Raw genomic sequence first — 21,006 nt, 5'->3', positions numbered from 1 at the left:
CCTCGGGTCACCTGTCCCCAGATTCAGCAGTCTGCTGGCTGCTAGCAGCCTTATGGGACTGGAGGAAGAAGAGGGGTAGATGTGGACAGATCACAGAAATAGGCACTGGGCATTGTGGACCCCTCGGGATGGGAGTTTGAGTGAGGAAGTGGTGGCTGGGGTGATAGAGGTTAAGAGGAGGTAGGTTGGGGGGCGTCTGGGTGGCCCAGTCAGTCGAGTGTCCGTCCAACTTTAGCTCAGGTCATGATCTCGTGGTTTGTGAGTTCAAGCTCCATATCAGGCTCTGCACTGACAGTGCAGAGCCTGCTTGGGATTCTCTCTCTGTCTCTCTCTGTCTCTGTCTCTCTGTCTCTCTCTCAAATAAACTTTAAAACAAAAGAGAGGAGGTGGGTTAGGAAGGGCTCAGCCCTGAGAGTGGCCAAGGGGAGAGGAAGAGAGAAGGTAATTGGCCAGGCTCACCTCGTCTGACACTGAAATCCCTTTGGGCTGGGTGGCCATCCTTGGCAAGCCCATGGCAGGGGGGTAGGAGAGAAGTCCCAAGAGCAGGTTACCTGTGCTGGGATGGGCAAGGGCAGCTGGAGGGGCAGGTCAAAGGACACCAGAGCAGAAAGGGGTCCCCAGAACTGCAAGGCAATGGACTCCAGGCAGCGGTGTTGAGCTCCTGCCCAGGGCTCAGTGGTGTGCTGGTGAACATTTAATGACCAGCTCTCAGGGAGGTGGGCGCCCTGCTTTGTGGTGTTTGCCAGTTTCCATGGTGTAAATGCTCCCACCCTGGCAGATTACAGCTACCCCCGTGACATCACTTACACATGCTATCAGCTCTCAGGAGCCAGCGCAACTCCAGAACACCATCGGTCAAGACTGCCACACGCCAAGCCACCTAGGCTAGGACGCCTATGTCCTGCTTACTTAAGGGAACAGAGGAGGGGCATGTGAGTCATTTTAAGCTGCTATTAGTTGTGCATGTAATACACGACAGGCCAAGTATTTTACATGTAGTATTTCAATACCCAGTACAGTCCTCTGAGGTAGGCGTTATCTCTAGCTTGCTGATGAAGAAGTAGAGGCTCAGAGAGGTGAAGCGACTTGCCCAAGGTAACACAGCCAGTGAGTAGCAGCGCCCGAATATGGATCCAGGTGTGTGTGACTTCCGTGCCCACACCCCAGCCCTGTACCACCCAGCCTCCAGCCAGAGAGGTTCTGGAACCTAAGTTGGGGCTGGATTTTCAGACAGAGGTTCATAGGTGGGTTCCTCTGTGGGGCCGGAGCTGAGAGGCCTGACCCAGGTCCCAGAGGAAATGGTCACCCACCCTTGGGAGAAGTCCCAAAAGGTTTGAGACAACGCCCACAGGGGAACGGCACAGAGCCGGAGCACCACCTTCCCCTCACACCCCTGGCACCCCACAGGGATCTCCAAACCCTTGCTTCTTCCTTCTCTCCTTTGCAACTGAGTGTCCTCCTACAAAGCCCTGCTCCAAGAAGCAGTCCCCATACCACCAGGCATGTAGTAGGTGTTAAATTAATGCTGAAGGAATGAACCAATGATATCTTCATATTCTCTCTCATTTTATTGGAAGACTGGATCAATTATATTATTATTCCCACTTCACAGATATAGAAACTGAGGTTTTTAAAAAATTTTTTGTATTTATTTTTGAGGGGAGGGCAGGGAGAGAGAGAATGAGCAGGGGAGGGGCAGAGGGAGAGGGAGACACGGAATCCGAAGCAGGCTCCAGGCTCTGAGCTATCAGCACAGAGCCCAGTGTGGGGCTTGACCTCACAAACTATGAGATCATGACCTGAGCCGAAGTTGGATGCTCAACCGACCAAGCCACCCAGGCACCCCTAGACACAGAGGTTCTAACTGACCAAGTGACAAGCTCAAGGCCAGGCAATAGTAAGTGGCAGAGCTGGGGTTCCATTCCATATCTCTGTGACCCCTAAGCACTCTGCTGTACTATACAGTGTACCCCAGAAAGAAATAGCACCTTGTATCTGACAATTCCTTACAGTTTGTCAAGACCCTTCCATTTCCTTCTTGTACCTCATTGTTGCAAATTGGCCTGTGGGTGTGAGGGCAGGGAGGCTGGGGTACAGGAAAGAGGGCCCAAGAGAGCAGGACACCTCTCTGGCCCATGGCAATTAGCCTCACCTCCAGGGGCAACACGTCCATGGCCTTGCAGTGAGAGAGTTGGCCAGCCTTAAGGACAGTCCTGTCCACAGAGGACCTGTGGAGTGGGCCACCCAGGCCTAGAAATCCCCACTGATGCAGGGTCTCCTTGGAAGGTGACCATGGCCCCTGTGCAGGTGTTCTTTGGAGCCATATTTTATAAAGATAGATTCTGAGCAAGGTGGTCCCACAAGGTGATGGGGGGGCATTTCTTATAGGGTTAAAGGGCTTCTTTGGAGCCACCACTCGCCTCCCAGCCCTGGCTTTGCTGCATTGTGCCCAAGACAGGTGGCTGCCCCTGTCAGGGACTCAGGATCCCTTTCTATAAAATGGAAGGATAGGGATGATGGGGGCGGGGGGGGGGGGCATGGTAGCACCTCCCGGCACCAGTGGACCATGAGTCCACATACACCAGCTTTGTAGGCAGATCCCAAAGGGGGTTTCCTCTGGGGAGAAAGTAGGACACCCCCACGGGATACCTTTGAAGGCTGCTGAGGCTGCATCAGCGTTGCCTGTGTTCCAAGGGCAGACAAGCTCATCTGTCTATTCTCCCTCCTCAGGCCCAGCACCACATCCCACTTCTACCCTGCTCCCTTCAGCCGCTTGCTGGACACCCTGGCCGGGCCCAAGAATTCCCTATACTTACAGCAGGGTAGGGAAGAAGGTCTGTGTTTCAGGTCCCAACACCCTTGCCGGCTGGACCGCTTCATTCTAGTTACATGGCCCCTCTGCCTCCGTTTCATCATCTGTAAAATGGGGCTGATAATAAGTAGTAATTAAATGAGCCACAACATGAAAAGTTCTTAGAACAAACAGTACCTGGCACGTAGCAATTGTCCAGGCAATGCTACCTCTCAGTACTACTGTTTGTAACATGTACGAATAGCATCTCTTCTGCCCAGCGGCTCTCAAGTGGAGCTGCCCTTATGGCAATCTAGCATCCTGGAGGGAGCACTGGATTGAGAGTCCTGAATCCACAGCTCTCACGTCAGTCACCCCGACAGTCAGGGGCAGGGGTCCCTTCACCTCTCCTAGCCTCCATTTCCCCTTCTGTCAGGTGGCTCCCCTCATTCCCCAGTGCACTTGAGAGTCCTAAATGTCTATTGAATGTTCTTAAACTCACAGCCGTGACTCTGTGCCAACAGGACCCCTTTCTGTCTTGCGGATGTATCCTTGCCTCAGAGTCTGCCCCATCATGGTTTGTTGAATGAATGTGTTACCTGTGGAAGGTGCAATGTACTGTGGTGCAGCTGTCTAACAATACGGAATTCTATCATGTGGCAGGTGCCTTGCCAAGGGCTTCATGTTCCTCGTTTTGTTTAATTCTTAAAATCCTTCTACGGTTCCTCCTACTCCAGGGATAAGGACAGAAATCTGGAGGGTGATCTACAAGTCCCCCACTCCTCTCCTGCCCCTTGCTCACACTCTTCCCCTCTAGGCATTCAGGCCCCCTTTCAAGTTCCTTGAAAATTGCCAAGCTCTATCTAGCCTCAGGGCCTTTGCACATGCCATTCCCTTTGCCAGGAACACCACCTCTCCTTTTGCCTAGAGAACTGCTGCTCAGACTCCAGACCTCAGCTCAGTGACTCCCCCCTTGGGGAAACCTTCTGCAACTCCCCCCTCTACTCCCACCAGGGGTGACCGGGTCTTCCTGCTGAATGTGCTCATGGCCTCTGCCCCTTCATCTTGTACCCTTTTGGCAATTTACATCGGTTTGTGGATTCATTTCGCATCTGTCTCTAAATCCTCTTGAGAGTAGACACCATGGCTTTCCTGCTGTATCCTCAGCACCGAGCACAGAACCTGGAAAGTAGTAGACATCAGTGGATATTTGCTCAACAAATGAGCAGACAGAGAAGCAGGAAACTGATGACACTATGCCTAGTTTACAGGTGAGAAGCCTGAGGCCAGAGAGATCGAGAGACTTGCCCCAAATCACACAGCCCATCAGAGTGGAGCAGGATTTAAGCTAGTCCATGGGGCTCTGGCTGCTAATCTCTCTGGACCCACCCCTCTCCCGTTCCATGTTGGGGTGCGGTGGAGGACAGAACCAGAGGCGCTCCCAGAGGGAGGGGGCTTCAGTGACAGGATAAGGGCTTCAGTCCCCCTCAGAGCCCTGCTCCTTAGAAACCTCATAAGGTTATGAGCCCATAACCTCACTTCTCCTCTATGAGCCTTCTGGGAAAGATCTGTGTTCTAATTCTGGCTCCAGCTATGTGATCCTGGGCTTGTCACCTCCACTCCCCAGATCTCAGTTTCCTCGTCAGTAAAATGTGGAGTGATGCTCTCCACATAACAGGCTAATGGTGTGTGCATAGATATGTGCATTAGCACACGGGAAAGCTCTCAGTGGAGATAGCTGACGTGTTCCCTGCAGCCTCCAACCTATTCTGATGACACACTAGCAGCCAGAATGGGTGCGTTTCGGTCCCTGACCCCTTACTGGTTACAATCCCAACAGTGTCCACCTGTCCGGCAGTCAGTGCGTGGGCCTCTCAGCTGCAGTATTCTCTATTGTCACACCTCAGCTCCCGTCTTCTCTGGGAATCCTCTCTCCCTGCTGGGCCCCACCACCTCCTCAGGAGGAGAACCTCCAGAGAGATGGCAGGCTGTGGGGCAGACTGCTAGGTTTGAATGCTTGGTCCTGTACCACACAGCTGTGCTCCCCCAAGCAAGCCACTCACCCTCCCTGGGCTTATTCTTCACCTGTAAATTGAGGGTTGATAACACTAAATTCTCCTGGGTAGCAATGAGGAGTAAATGACAGCTCTTGTGTTAAGTGCCTGGCACATAGTAGGCACTTAGCAAATGACAGATTCCCTTTTCTCTTCTCCTGACAGTCCTAGCTCCATCATCCCTACTCCTTCTGTTTCCTCTTTCCTTCTCCTCTTCTTTCCCCAGGGAGTCAGCCTTCTGGCAGGAGTGAAAACACACACACACACACACACAAATGTCAACTAGGAACCCCAGCACAGTACCTCATATTCTGTGAGAGCTAAATAAATATTTTTAGACCGAATAATCCTGAAGAAATGAATTACTAATGGTAAAATGTCAGGCTATAGGTGGCTGGGAGGGAGCATTGAGGGATAGGGCCTCCTTGGGTGTTCAATTCACCTTGAGTTCAGCCCTGGGTTCAAGCATCCTATTCCCAGTTGAGACCTTACTGAGGAACGTCAGAGTGAAGTTCAGGTCCTCCTTTGTCCTTCACGAGGTGGGCATGCAGAGAGAGCCCATTCATTGACAGGCTCAGGAAATAGCAACTCTTAAACCAGGACCTCCAGCAAGTGCAAAGAATATTTGCAGAGCTACAGAGAGATGCAAATACCAGTTCAAAACCACCAGGGGAATTTCTTTTTCATTCAACAAACCTGCACTCATCAGTTCAATCAATATTTATTGAGGTTCTGTGCCCAGTGCTGAGGATACAAGCAAATGAGATCCCCAGGATCCCCAAGGATTTCCCCCAACCTGATGGGCATGACATAAAAAGGTTAATAGCAACAAACTCTTGTTGGGGGTTGGAGATGATGGAGGGGAAATCAGGGAAGGCTTCAGAGAGGAGGGGTTGCTGGAGCTGAGGCTTGAAGCATGAATAGGAGTTCTCCAGGCAAAAAAGCGGGAAGGGAAGGCATCCCAGGCAGAACTGATAGTGCATGCAAAGACACAGAGGCATGGAAATTCAAGAGTGTGTTTGGAGATCAGGAGAGGCCTAGTGTGGGGGAAAACGGATAGAGGATAATGGGGAGGGTCTGGAATAGTCATGAGCCTCTCATGAGCCCCTCATGAGCCTTGGAAGGACTTTGGGTTTTATGCTAAGGGCACAGGGAAGCCAAAGAGGGTTTAGAGGAGTTGAGAAGCTCTCTGAGGTGCAGGGATGGGTAAGCAGGGGAAGGATAGCAGGAGAAGGAGGAGGGAGACCAAGGTGAGGAGGCAGGATGGACAGATGGGAGTGGGCAGTGTGTTTGCATGTGCATTAACCAAAGGGATAGCATGGATGAGACCATGTTCCCCAGGCCTGGAAAAGGCAACCTCCCCCAGGGAGCCCTCCCATAATAGTTCTTGATTCCCCAGGCTCTGTGTTCTTGCAGGAGAGAAAGTACCAACTCTCTAACTGGCCACTGTTCCTAACGTCTGGCCTCACAGAGGGGCAGCAAGGTCAGTCGTCACCACACACCTTCCCTGCCCCACTGGAAGGCTAGGGGAGGCCTTCCGGGCTCTGGTTTTCCTGACCTGTGGGAAATTAAGTCCTGTGGCTCCCTGGATACAGGTTCACACCCACCTCCTTTGGGGTCCTTGGGCTTAGCACGAGGACTCACGCAGTCCTGGTTTCAAGCCTCATTTCCCAAACTCCCTGTATGACCTTCGGCAACATCATTTCACCTCGCTTTACCTCACTTTCCTCATCGGTAAAATGGGGATGAAAAATAGGACCTACCTCCCAGGATGCTGTGGAGGTCATACCATGAGCCGTACGGTAGGATGCTGATATGAATGGTGCCTCAAGTTAGAAGTCAGGCTGAACCCTTCTTACTGAGGGAGCACGAACCAGTGGGGGGAGCCAGGCACTGGGGGCCTGGGTTTGTGGGTCAGAAGTCTGCACTGGATTGGCAGGTTCTTAGAGGCCAGCCCTGCCCACACTCTACGGGGGAGGGATCTGAGCCATCATCCAACAGGATGAAGGGCTAGAAGAGACCCCCCACACACACCGCCACAATGTTTCCCAGGGGCCTTCTGGAGAATCTCACCCTCTGTGTTTATTCTGTGCTTATTCTATTAATAACAGCTGCCATTTTCCGTTAGCCTGCAACCCAGCCAAATAGGTATTATTATTCCCATTTTACAGATGAGAAAGCTCAGGGAAGTTGAGTCCTTGGCCCAAATACTGCCAGTAAGTGAAAGCGGGGATTTGAATCCAGATCTGACTGACCACCAAACCAAGATCGGGTTGGCTGAGGAAGTTTTGGACCTCTGTGGGATGGGTATAGGGCCCCAAGGTGGGTGAGAGACTTGGGAGAAGCCAGGGCACATAGTCCCCAGACACACATTCTATGGCCCCTCAAGGTCATGGTCCTAGGAGAGCATGAGTCATATGCCTTAAACTAGAGTAAATTTAGTCAAGGACAGAGGGAACGGTCTCAAACTCAAGTGGGTCCAATCTGGGCTCAAATCTTGACCTTGGCCCTCACTGGCTCTGTAACTCCTAAGCAAGCCACTTGAGGTCTCTGAGCCTCCATTTTTCCCTCCTATAAAATGGGAAGAAGCCCAGTCTCTCCTGAGGTGATGTGTGGCCAGACAAGGCAGCGATGTGAGGGGCCTTTGGAAATAGCTTCTCATCCTCCAAGAGCTCCGGCCAGCAGCTCTTTGTGACAACGGTTAACCTGCCCCAGGACCCCTGTCGAGGCATCAAAAGACCCTGAGTTGGACGAGGCAAGGGTAGATGTGGTCCTCATTCCTACTTCCCTTCAAGAGGGGGAGGCAAAAGAGAACCTGTGTCTTCCAGAAAGGACACAGCTGGCGTCTGATTGCATTTGATTCTGCCTCCCTGAGACCTGTCTGGACCTACCTCATCTGTCTCCTTTATGCAAATTGCCTTCATCAGACTGGACCTCATCCCTACCCTTATCCCTGGGTAGACTGACCCTCTACTTCCCCTACTCTCTGGCTCTAGGATTTCTCCCCCAAGACATGGTCTGGACAACTAAAGACTGTTTGAAAATCAGACTGGGCTGGCTCTCCCCTCAGCCCTGCTCTATTTCTCATACCTTCCCCCAACCCTAACCCTCAATCCTTGTTCACCATAAGCCAAATCATGCTGGAGGCAGAAGCTATCAGTAATCCTCCTGGCCAGCCTCCTGCCTCTCTCCCCCTCTTCCCCGTGGGTGACCCTGCCTTGTAGTTTCTAACCTTCCCGGAGTTGCAACACTGGCACCATTGTTTGTCAGATTTCACAACACCTCTGCCTGCCCAGTACCCCCTGCCCCCCAGCATATCCTGGAAAGACAGGCCAGATGCCCTAGGTGTGCCTGCTGCCTAGGGGAGGCACAGGGAGCAGGGCAGGGGACGAATGTCTGTGGCTAGGTGACCTTGGGCAAGCCACTTACGTCCTTTTCTTGAGGCCTCAGTTTGCTCAGCTGTAAAATGGGAGAAATGGTTAGGAGCCCATGAAGGTCCTTCTGGTTCTGACATGTGATAAATCAAAATCACACAGCACTGGATTCATTCAAGGCTTTATTGTGGCACCTACCACATGCCGGGAGCTGGGGCTCTGGAGACATAGCTGAAGTGGTCACAGCTCAGTGAGGGAGACAGATGTGTAGACCATCGTAATGCCGTGTGCTCAGAGCCAGGCCAGACTCATGAATTGGTTCTTTTGGTGGAATCAGGAAGGACTATCTGAGGAAGCAGCATTTGAGCTGGACTTTGAAGGACGAATAGGAGTTCATGGGTGAAACATACTGAAAAACCTTCAGACTCTGCGGGTCGACATTTGGGCTGCCTCGGAAGTTAGGGGGCAGCCTGTAATTGGGGTACAGACACAGAGGCTGAAGCACAACAAGGCCTGAAATACCAAGGAGGTGGGAGCTTAACCAGATGTCCATTCTAGTCTTAGGTTCTGGGAACAAAAATCCACGAGCTCCTGAGAGTTTGGTGTTGGCTGGTGAGGGCCCAGTGCACCCTAAACAGGGGCCAGCGTGCAGGCAGGACTCAGGACTTTCAAGAGGATGAGTGTTGGGGCTCCCACCCGGCCCACACCTTGCTGGCCTTCACAGATAGGGAGCCATGGGCCTGGCGTCCTCAGGCTTAGGTCACAGGTTTGATTTACCCCCTCCTGGCTTGAGAGACCTTACCTTGGCTACCACACACAAATTTCTCATTGTAATTCAGGTGCTCACAGCAGTCATTATCGTGGTAGGATCAAACAACTCACTGTTTTGCAGTGGGCTTTGCAAACTGTAAAGTGTGCTGGACGCTGAAAGGATTATTGCTGTGGCAGTGGTGGCTCGTAACTGGCCCCTTGTGGGGCTGTTTGTTTTGTAATCAGGAAAAGTGGTTTCCTCCCCCCGCCCCCCCCCCACCACCACCTCTGCCCACCAATGATGTCGCAGAAATAACGGTGGGATTCCTGGCATGGACACATTTACTCCAACCAGACGTGAGCTGCAGTGAGCCTTTCGCCCTCTGCCCCTTTACTGCCCACCCTCACCCCGGCCATCTCAGAACACTCTTATTTGTCCCTGTGTAGGAGGAGAGAGGCTGCCCCTAGACCCTGGGGAAGGGGTGGGGGACCCCTGGCTTGGCCTCTCCTAAGGTGGGATCTGACTGAGAGGTCTACCTAGAGGGGGACCAGTGGAGCCCCTCATCTGTGCCCCCAAGAAGGAGCCAACATGGAAGCTCCCTGTCCCGGGCCACTGGTGGGGGCAAGAGCTTCTCTGAGCTGTGTCCTAGGTGGAACCCCAGCCGAGTGTCTTCCCTGCCTGGCCCAGGAGCAGAATGGGACCCCTTGATGGGGTTAGGGAAATAAAGAGCAAGGAGTATCAGCACGGCCCTGCTGACAGAGGCCCTGCCGCTGGCACTCGCTCCCAGCTCTCTGCCTCCCTCGGCCCCTCTGCCCGGCCAGGTTCTGATTTTGGTGCAGTGCAGACTTTCAGCTTAACGAGACAAATTGATATTCTGTGCCAGCCCAGGGATGGAGAGGCAGCTCGGGACGCTCAGGCTCAGGCGGGCAGCTCAGAACTGGGCAGGGGGTGGGGACAGGGGAAGGAGGCAGCTTCGATCTGGAGCTGCCTTCTGGGGCCACCCCCAGCCCTGACCCTCCTCCAGTATGCGCCCCCTCCACGCTGACAGGTGCCCTGAGACAGTAGTCCTGAAGGTCCTCCCACTTTCTGTGCTGTCCTCCCAAGCAGGGCACCCCTCCTCTAAGGGGGTAGGGCAGTGGAAAGGGAGGCCTCAGAATCCAAGAGAAGCCCCTTCACCTACTGTGACCTCCTAACCTTGATCTTGGGTCTGTCCTCCCACCAGTCTGGATTTAAAGGGGCAGCAGGTCTGAACTTAAACAGCAGATGAGGCAGGAAGAAGTGAGCGGTTGGCTGGGGTGGGGGGTGGGGTGGGGGGGATTGCATTCCTGCAGACTCCTTATTGGGGGTCCCTGGAGTCTCTGGACGTGGCCAGCCAACCCCAGTATGGTCAGTCCCCCAACTCATCACAGATGTCCCTGTAGATGAAGTGGATACAGGAGACGTTTGTAGACACCCCTGCCGGTGTGCACCTGTGAGCAGAGAAACGGCCTAGCGTCTTGAAGGGGTCTTCTGCCAGCCCTGCAGCCCCCAGGCAGGTGGGAGTACCCATAGGTAGGGCTACAGGGCTGCCCGGGTGGCGTTTAGATGGCAGTGGGGAGCTCAGTACCGGCTCTGCTATGTTGGACCTGCAGCCACAGATGTGTTTAGTCTCTGTGGAGTCCATTGCTCTCCCCCATGTGACCTTTGCCCCCCTTTGGTCTGGGGGTGCCCTGACCAAAAAGAGGGGGACACCAGAGCCCCTGCATAGCCAAAGGAATCCCTCAGAAAGTAGGGGGTGACCTGGGGCCATTTGAGCAAAATCTTCCCCTCTCCCCTTTTACGGTCTCCCGACGACCACCATCAGTCGCAGGACGCCCTCCACTCAGGCTCAGCCCCGACAGTACCCTCACCATGCCCTTGACATTCCCTCCTACTTTGGGGGAGCAGGCATATTCCTGGGACTCTGCCAGCTTCAGTTCCTCATGATCCCACGGGAGGAATTAAAACCGCAAACAACACCGTGGTGGTTCGGTCCACACACCCCCGCCCCCACTCTCCTCCCCCAGTCCCCCCACCAGAACAAGCCCTCCCCGCGTCCCTCCCTCTGTCCTCCGTCCTCCGCCCCCTCCCCCAGCCTCCGGCAGCGCAGCGGCAGGGGCGGCCTCTGCCTCCCCCGAGATTGCATTTTGCCAGCGAGATGCTCTCCTAGAAGCCGGCGCCGGCGCCTCCGCCCCCCCCCCCCCGCCCCCCCACCTGCTCGGGCAGGATGGTACAGTCTGCAGAGGGACCCGGGCACGCTGGCTGGGCTCAGCCGCGGCACCAGCTGCCGCACCGCGATTACGGGGCTGCCCGCCTGGAAACCGTGCCGGATTTGTGGTGATTTTCGTAGCCAAGTAAGTACCGGCATCCCCCAGCATGAGAAAATAAAAAATAAAAAGCGCCCCACTCCGTTCTCCCCTTCCTCCCTCACCCATTTTATTTTGTTTCATTTCATTTGATTTTTTTCAGTGCTGATGGTGGTGGCGGCAGTGTGGGGGGGGGGGGTGGTTGGTGGGAGCCCGGCTTGTTTATCTGGCAGCAGCTGAGGCTGCATTGGGAGCCGCCGCCGAGGGAGACACTAGCGTGAGGGTCCGTGTGCTGGGGGATAGGACGGGGGTGCTGGGGACTTGAGCAGGGGGCCTTGGACAAGCGGATGCCCAGGGTCTCAGGTAGATGCCGGCAGCCTCTGCTCAGCAAATGCCCCCGATGGATGTTATGCAAGGGCCGGCAAGCCGGTAGCAGGGGGCAAGGTTCTCTTCCCTCTGAGCTTGTCCCAGGGAGAGGCAGAGGACTAGAGGGTGCCTCCTGGCCGGCCCCCACTGGGTTGCAAGAAAGAGGCAGAGGGAGACTCCCACAGAGGGTCCTTCTGGCAGGGTGGGCTGCAGTGTGCCAGGACCACCAGGTCAGGCCAGCTAAGGCATGTGGTGGCAGGGATGAGTCCCCAGGTCCCCAAGATGGTCAGGAGGGGGGCACGAGTGGGGTGGCCAGGCCATTTTGCAGCAGTCATGCTGGGTGGTGGAGTTGGCACTTTCAGCCCGGATGCCCAGTTCCTCGGCCAGTCTGGGTGGCCTCTGGCTGAGAGCTAGGTACCTGGGGCTCCTCCCTGCCCCCTGCAGGGTCAAGACTGAGGAAATCCATCAGGGGGTCTCTGCACTCCCCATGGGTGAGCTGCGCAGCCACCCTTTGTAGCCAAGGGGTCACTCCATGCATGGCTGTCCTCTGGTCACCTAGGTTGTATGGAGAGGGGTCTCTGGGGCTGGCCTGCCCTAGTCAGGCAAGTGCCCCAGGGGTCTTGGGGCCCCCACACAGAGGCCCAGCCAGGCTCGACCTTCAGAAGGGTAAGCGAGTGGGCAGGCTCAGCCAGCAGAGGGTCTTGGCATGACGCTGAGCGCCCCTCGCCCAGCACAGAATGGGTTCCCCTCCTTGCCTGCATTGCTCTCCAAATCGTTGGGAGGAGGCAGAGCTGACGTTTGGGGCATTTCCAGGAGCTGCAGGCGCCATCCGGAGAAATTCTCCTTTGACGTGTGCAGTAGGAGGGGGCTTGGAGCGCAGGCCTCAGGGGCCTCCGCCTGTTAACTTCGCTGAAGGAGCAGTGGCAGGGAGGGGGCTAAGACGGCTCTGAGGGAACCCTGCAGGGGGAGTTCAGGAAAGATGCAAATGGCCCATATTATTTAGCTACCTTTGTACCCCCCGTCCCATTCTCATCAGGGCATGTACACAGCCACAGATACACTTATACAAATACAGGACACATAGTAGTGTATTGTATGTGTTCAAATCATATACACATACAGAGTTCCTGTGCCCATAGATACACTTCAGCACATGTGAATACAGCTCAAATCCCTGGATACCACCTGCTCACCTGCAAACCACAGCATGTACATGAATGTATCACGCACACACACGCACACGCACACACACACACACACACACACACACACCTGTGAATGCAGCATACCCACACATGCACATAGCTCTAACACAGGAATGCAGGAGGCTGCATGTGGGCTAACTGGCCTGCACGTGGTGCCCTGCAGCAGCCACAAATGTGGCATGTGGCCATGTGAGGGCTGGCCCCCATGTGAAAATGACAAGCACATATTTGTGGTATCCCACAGGCCATTTCTGCATGCCCTTCCATGCATTAGCAGGCGCACAGCATGCTGGAATGTGCCCACGGGGGAGTGTAGGTTGCATATGTACAAAGACAGCCCAGGCACACAGACGCGGCACCTCTGCGGATGCTTCATGCACACATCCACCCCTCAGCTTTCAGACATCTGCCCTGGGAGTGAAGGTGCCTCTGTGGGCACTGGGGAGAGGCTTACCCCTCAGGGGACTACCTGTGAGGACACAGGGACACCGGCCAGGCGAGGGCCAGCCCAGATTCCCAGGGAGCTCTGACTGGAGTCAGGTTATTGATGTTCTGTGGAGAAGGCTGCCCAGAGTTGGAAAGGGGACAGAGGAGGGGGCAGGAGCAGCTGCTGCCCACAGCCCAGACCACCAGGAGTCTGGACCAGTCCCACCACCCCACTTCTCTGGCACCAGGAAACCTGCACACTGGAGGGAGTCTCTCAGAGCTCGGGTCCAGGACACTGCCAACAGCCCCCAAGTTCTCTCCAGACCACAGATCACAAAAGCTGCCTGTGGCTCATGCTGTAGAGAGACTGAAATGCTCTTCTCCCCTTGGCCCCTCTTCCTTTCTCCCCACCTAGCGTAGGTATGGGTTGGGAGACTTGGGTAAATAATAGTAATCCAGCTAGCATTCACTAAGCTAATTGTTCTGCATCCATCGCTTCAGGGGTGGGGGGGCCTCCCATGACCACATTATTCCCATGCCATAGATGAGAAGCTGCACAGAGAAGTAGAGACACTTATCCAAGGCCACACAGCTGGAACATGGCAGAGACAGGGTGGAAGCCAGGCCATTGGCTTCCCTGCCTGCCGTCTTGGACCCTCCCCTCCCTTCTTTCATGAGGCCAGCCTCAACTTAGGGTGCCAACATCTTGGGAACCAACAGTCCAAGAACTTGGGATTTGGGGATGAGACTCCAGGAAAGGGTCCAGAGAGTCTCCTGAGGGCAAAAGCAGAGCCCTCCCCAGGCACATGTGGCCCTGTCCTAGACAGCTCTGCCACCTTTTACCTGGTGGAACTGATGGCACTAGAAAGTCAGTGCAGATGTGTGCATTCTAAAGTTACCTGGCCTGGACCCGTTCATAACAGGGAAACTGAGGCCCAGCCAGGGGAAGGGATTTGTCCAAGGTCACACTGTGCTTTTTGGAGAGTAGGGTGTCTTGCCAGCCTCCGTCAGGTCCCAGGCGTGAAGCAGCAGGGGCCTGTTTGGTTCCTGGTTTTCCCCAGCTGTTTGACTGCAAGTTGATGAGTGCACCGGGCCCAGCCTCTACTTCCGACCAGCTGTATGACCTTGGGCAAGCTGCTTTGTCCCTCTGCACCTCAGTCTCCTCTTCTGTGACCAGGGCATGCCTGTTCTTGCCCTGCCTTCCCCCACAGTGATCTGAGAACCTCGAGCACCCTAGAGAGCTGTGCACAGAGGTGCCATTGGCATCAGAGCCTGGAGCCTGAGCCGGTGAGCACCTTCCTGCTGCAGTTGGCCAAAGTCAGGAGGGGAAGGAAGGAAGGGAAATCTCTAGGCCGATGGGTCTCCGGCATATTAATGAACCTAGAGAATCACCTGGTAGAGGACAAATTTCCAGGTCCCCCCGCCCAGTGATTCAGGAGGTCCCGGGAGCTGTGTTTTCACAGGTGTCCCTGGGTTCTTATCTCTGTAGCTGTGTACCCAGTGGAGCGAGGTGGCTGAGAGTGGATTTGGGGGAGCTCGGAGGCTCTCACAGCTGGGAGTAACTGGAGCATCATGCTATTCACCTGCTCCTGTCACATCCAGAGAAACTGAGGTCACCTGGCAGTTTGGTGGCAAAATGAGACTGAGACTCAGATCTCCAGCCCTCCAGTCCCCTATCCTGCCCCCAGCCTCTGGCTGCACCCTGCACCCCTAAATCAGGCCCTTCTCACATGGCAAACAGGGCCATCTTTCTTAGCAGTGTGGCTGGGAGGGGTGCACCTAAGAGACTCCCTGAGTCTTGGGTTTGAGTCGCCATGATGCCTCTCCCCAGCTCTATGGCAGTGAGGGAATTGGCTTGTCCTCTGTAAACCTCAATGTTCCCCTCTCTAGAAGGGCTGTTGGGAAGATTCTGAGTGATGTGTGTGAAGCAGCTGGCACATCATAGGTGCAGGGTGAAGGTTGGGGACTTGGGGGACCCTGAGGTGCACAGTGTAGTTCCTCTCGACCTCCCCTCTTAGCTCCCAAGGGGCTGCAGGAGAACTGTCTGGGGTGCAAGTTCTGGACGCCACATGCAAACACACTTTGTGGGGGTGGATGAGCCCCTTCCCCAACCTCCCCTGTAACACACAGAGCAGTGTGGGAGACAGGGGTGGGTCTCTTATGTGGAATCTCGGCACCCCAGCCCACCCTGCCATCTCCAAGGCCAGAACATTAAACATGCAGTAATCCATTTCTCCCTCTGAGCAGGAGCCCCAAACAAGAAACTATTTAGGGAGGATGTCCCCATGGACAGAGATAGACAATGGTGATAGTTGATGGGAAAGATGGCAAGGCTCTAGAGTTCAAGGCAGTAGGGTGGAGCCTCAGTTCACCCATCTGTGACCTCCCAGGCTGTTGTTGCAAGGGGCAAGTGGGGAAAGTATTGGACATTGAGTGGCAGGCTCAGGGTGTGGCCAATATTTGTGGCTCAGTGAGTGGAAGTTGTCGAGATCGAGAATCAGACTAAGTTGTGAGCTCGAAACCTACTTCGGCCATTTAAGAATTTGACCCTTGAGTCAGTCGCTTTACCTCTTCAGGCCCTGGCCTTTGGTCTGTAAAATGGGAACAGGTGCCCACTTCGGAGGGCTGCTGCATGATGACGATACAAAATAGGGGACGCTCTCAGCAACCCCTGAGAACCTACTGTGTGCCAGGGGATGTGCTGAGGGCTTCACCCTGGTCTCCAGTGGGGAGCCCCGCATTGGAGGGAGGGAGTGTTTTTAAGGCCTTAGACGCATTCCAGGAAAGCCCTCCAGGGGAGTAGAGAGCAAGATGGCCCAGCCTGATGGAGGCAGAGGGAAGAGGCCAGGGCTGCAGTCCCTGAGGCTACAGAGGTCCCCACGTGTCGGGGAGGAGGCCTGGGTCTGAGGGTCAGGAGAGTCGAGTTCCAGGCCCAGCTCGGTCAGGGATGGATGACCTTGGGCAAGTCGTGTCAGTCCCCAGGTCTCACAGTTTCCCCTTGAAAGAGGGGGCAGCGATCCTGCCTGCCTCGTGTCCTCTGTGAGGGTAGAGTCTCCTGCCAGCTGGCCCTTGGGCTGAAGGGCCTGAGACACTGCAAGGCTGAGGTTTAACTGCAGCAGCATTTATAACAGCTCTGTTTCCTGTGGCTGCCACAGCAAATGGCCACGACCCGAGTGGCCTGAAACAACAGAAATTTAGCGTCCCCCGGTTCTGGAGGCTGGACGTCTGGCATCAAGGCATCACAGGGCTGCTTTCTGCTGGAGGCCTTGAGGGAGCTGGCACACCGCGCCTCATCCCCAGCTTCCGGTGCTCGCCAGCGACCCTTGGAGCTCAGTGGCTCGTGGCTGTGTCGCTGCAATCTCTGTCTTCATTGTCACATCACCTTCTTCTCTGTTGTGTCTCTGTGTCCTCTCTTCTCTTGGTGAAGACACCAGTCACTGGATACAGGGCCCATCCATCCAGGATGGTTTCAGCTCGAGATCTTTAAATACATCTGCAAAGACCCTATTTCCAAATAGGGCCACATACTGAAGTTCCCGGTGGACGTGAAACTTGGGAGGGACACTTCGGCCCGCTACAATTGTTACTATTTTACTAGTTCACTATTAGCAAGTCCTTTGCACAGTGTCTCATTGCTTCCTCACAAGCACCTCTTCTACAGATAAAGAAACCGAGGCCTGGGGTTGGGGGGGGGGGGGTTAGAACGTGCCTGAGTCACATAGCAAGCTAGGGGCACAGCTGGGATTCGAACCCAGGTCTCTGGTGCTCTTTCTCCTTGCCATCTTTTTAGAGCTGACTGGCGGCTGCTTCTACCCAGGAACCCGTGAGCCAGGAATTGTAGCCAGTCCTGAGCTGATCCAGGACCTGGGGGTGGGGGGGGTTCTTGAGCCCCAGAAAGGAGAGCTGGAGGTGGGCAGGGGAGCTTGGAGGTATCGGGGGGCTATGCTAGGCCCAGGAGACCCGCACAGCAGAGGGTCGAGAGCCCACAGTGCCTTCTTCTCTCTGCCACTCAATGCTCTTACAGACCTCGTCGCTCTCATCTGGAGAATGGGGAGAGCGACACCAAACCTGTGGGGTAACTGCCAAGCTCTAATATGCTAACCATTGATAGTCATCACTGATAGCTAAAATGTATCCTCCAGCACTTTCCAAATGTTTGTTCGTTTCACGTGTGGGAGGGTAATTGCTTATTCCAAGCCTCATCCTGCTAAGCAGCTCTACTGTTGAATAGCTGCATGTGGTTGAACTAGTGGTTGAACTTGACCTCAGTTTACCTCTCCATAAAAGTACCCACCTTCCCAGATGTCCTGAGAGGCAGAAGGGATTCAGGTGAAGTACCTGGCCTGGGGTTACGGTCGGGTCCACCGAAGCCTGGGAGGAAATAGAGATACGATAGTGTTATCGTACTGTTACCTGTAGTGTAAGGATTTGGGGAAGTGATGCAAACGGAGCCCTTGGCTCAGAGATCAGTACTGAAATGGCCTTCCCTGGTGCCATGGGAAAGACTCGAATTTCAATCCTAATGCCAGTGTTTACTGCTGTGACCTTGAATCAGTATCTTTGCCCCATGGAGCTTGGGAGCTTGGTATCCTGAGATGTAAAGGGGATTTGAAGAGACCCACCTAACAAGATAGGGTGTGTGACATGATGGATAGAAAACTGTCACAAATGGGGTCCCGATCATGCCAGACACTCAGAAACGTTGAGCTTCTGTCCTGCTTCTGGAGAAAGGCCCCCGGAGGACTTTGTTAAAGATGGCCTCAGAAGAGGCAAGTCCTAGTCCCAGGAGAGGTGGATTTAATTTTTGCAGAGACCCCGGGAAGTCGTGCTATAGTGGAGTGGGCGGTTGGAAGAGGCTATGGGAAGAAGCCAAAAACAGACGACCCCATTTGGGGTCCAAGAGCCATATAGCTTCGAAGGAAGGAAGCGGGTCTCTCTGGGACTCCCATGCCCACCCCGAGGGCAGTTTTGTATAAAGTTGTGGTGCTCTCCACATTGGCTTGGGCTGCTCCACTGGGTCATGTCTGGCCACCCAGGGACTGCTTTGCAGGGGCCATGGGGACTGTCATCCAAAGGAGCTCACTCTAGCCTGGCTGCCTCAGACCCCTGCTTAGTTGGCCTGGGGCAACAGCTCAAGGCTGGCAAGGGAAGGTGAGCTGTCATGTTTTTCCATCAAGGCTGTAGAGCGGTGGGGGGTGGGGGGCCGGGTTCCTTGGGAAGTCATTTGGAGGTGTCTTCCTGTCTGCCTGAGGCCTTTGCACTGGGTGAGGGCCAAAACCTCCTCCAGAGCAAGGGGGGCTGGGCTTCAGGTGACTGAGTCTCCTCAGCGTTCTGACCTGTGCCCGAGGGCAGGGTGCACGTCCCACGTGGGCTGAATTAGCAGTGATGTAGCATGGTGGTTCAGGACCAAGTCTGGGCTGAGCCTGGTGACATCCACCCCGAGGCCTGGGCGCTGAGCCTTGGTTCCCTCGGTGGTAAAATGGGGACAGTAATAGTGCCCACCTTACAGGGTTGTTGTGAATAAAGCTGCACCATGTGGAGTCCCAGATGCACATTTTGACACCTCTGAAAGAGGGGTGCCTGTTACAACTGGTGGCATGTCACAGTGAACCAGTCATGTCTTTTCCTTTCCTCAGTATATACAAAGTAGCAATGCGTCTTAGGATAGAGTCCATGAAATATGGTAAATACGATAAAACCCATAGAGAACTTAGAACCACCAAGCTGTTGGGAAGAAGTCAGTCCCCTGCCTGCCTCCCCACCTCAATCACAGCGGGACCTTAGGCATTTCCTTGCACCCCCCAGGAGCCTTTGTTTCCTCTTCCTCCCAAGGCTGTTGTAAGAAGTCGGCAAGCTTATGTGTGAATCGTATGCCCAGCAGGGTGCCCCTATACAGTAGGTGCCTAATAATTGGTAGCCCAAAACAAACCACAAAGACTGTAGTATAAATAACAGACTCTGGGATTCCCATTCCTGCTCTACTCTTTCCTTGCTGTGTGACCTCATGCAAGTTTCTTAACTTCTCTGTGCCTTGGTCCCGCCATCTATAAAATGGGAATAACAAAAGTCTCCAATTCCTAGGATTGCTAGGAGAAGGAAATAAAATTAAAGTGCTTTAGGGCAATGCTTGGCAGAAGTGTAGGCAGTTATTATTTGATGAACTCCTAATGAGTCTCTTCGAGTTCAATAAATGGCAGCTAAAATAGACACTGGGCTCAATAAAATAATAACAATACAGACTGCACTCGTCTTATAGATGGGGCAGCTGAGGCCAAGATGCACGTGGGTATGCCCAAGGTCACACAGCTGACTCTCCCCAGTGTCCAGGCCCCAGCCCAATATTGCCTTCTTGCCCACATCAGTCCAGGGCTCTGATTCTTACGGAGAAGGGGTCCTTGCCTTCTCCATAAGAGAGGGGAGATTTCTAGAAGCTGCAGCCGTATGCAGCATCCTCTGGGTTGGAGCTCTCTCCGGAAGTGATTTCCTTCTTCCTTCACATTTCTGCTTGTTCACCCCAGTACAGGGGAGGGGGCTGAGCTGGGCCATGCCCAAGGTCAGCAGAGCCTGCCAGCCACCCTGCATGCCTACCAGCCAGCACTTCCTGGCCTCCAAGTGCTTTCTCAGTGGCTACTGCAGAGTTGACACAGCAAAACTCCCTCCTGGAGAGAGCAGAAGCCCTGGCTGGCCAACTGGTCCAGCCGCTGGGCAGAGCCAGGGCCACAGAATGAACTGGAATGGGAGTGGGGAAGGAGACACCTGGGTGCAGCCTAGCCTGACAGACACCCCAAGTGACCTTGGACCCATCACAGCCCCTCTCTGGGCCCCCATTTCCATCTTTAAAACAAGGACAGTGGGGCTAGATGTGCCCCCTAGGACTTTAAATGTCTAAGATTCAAAATTGTCCAGGCATTGCTGCTAGTCAAGGTCATGGGGAAGGGACAGGGCTAGAGGGAGGGAGCTCAAGGCTATGCATGTGCACATCCATGTGGCTCTGGGGTGGAGGTCCCTAGGAGCAAGCCTGGGACGGCAGCAGCCCCTGTTGACTCCAAGGCAATTTTGCAGAGAAGGTATAACAGCCCGGCAGCTGGGTTACCAGTGCCGCGGGCTGGTGAGGGGGACCCAGGCGGGGCACTGACAGTGTCCACGCTGACGTGTGTATTTGCAATGCAAAGGTTGCTGAGAACCAGTCTCTTTTAGCAACTATCTGAAGGCAGGAGATCAAGAGCTCTTTAGGCCACTTCTAAATTTATCAACTTACATGACTCACTTCAGATTAAAATGAGGCCTTTCTCCCCATCCCACCTCCAGCCAGTTTCAAGTTTCCAAGCTCAGAGGATCTTGAAAAGGGAAAAGAATGTAAATCGATAAAACCAATATTGGCTGAGTACCTGGTATGTGCCAGGCCGTGTGTCGAGCTCCATGCCGAGCCCAGAGATGAATCCGCTCCAGAGCCAGCTCTCAGTGGGGAGCCGATGCAGCCCCAGGTGGAAGGTGGTAGCCGGTGGCTGATAGCGGATGCCCAGCTTGGGGGCTGGACCATGAGTAACTCCTCTGTCCAAGACTTTGCCTCACCACCCACAAGGCCTCAGTTTTCTCATTTATAAAATGGAGCCAGTATAGGAAGAAGTCTGGGCCCGTGTGGCTGAGCATTAGGGTCTAGGGCTGTTTCTGTGTGTTTCTCTGCCCTCTCAGCGGCCTCATTCTGCCCTGATGGC

At 54.5% G+C, this 21,006-nt stretch overlaps 1 protein-coding gene across 19 annotated transcripts in view; it reads left to right on the top strand.

Annotated features, from left to right (window-relative positions):
* ATP2B2 (ATPase plasma membrane Ca2+ transporting 2) overlaps positions 1–21,006 on the top strand; it is a 424,560-nt gene that overhangs the window by 237,862 nt on the left and 165,692 nt on the right. The window contains exon 1 of one of the 19 annotated variants that reach the window (XM_045493788.1): positions 11,202–11,342. The exons of the other annotated variants lie outside the window; for them this stretch is intronic. The gene's annotated coding sequence lies outside the window, so the exon portion shown is untranslated. Of the gene's footprint in view, positions 1–11,201; positions 11,343–21,006 lie in introns of those variants that run through there. 19 annotated transcript variants of the gene reach the window in all.

The sequence above is a fragment of the Leopardus geoffroyi genome, chromosome A2 (assembly GCF_018350155.1).
Source record: "Leopardus geoffroyi isolate Oge1 chromosome A2, O.geoffroyi_Oge1_pat1.0, whole genome shotgun sequence".
Taxonomy (NCBI): Eukaryota; Metazoa; Chordata; class Mammalia; order Carnivora; family Felidae; genus Leopardus; species Leopardus geoffroyi.
The sequence above is the reverse complement of the archived record's forward strand: the minus strand, read 5'-3'. Positions and strand labels throughout refer to the sequence as shown.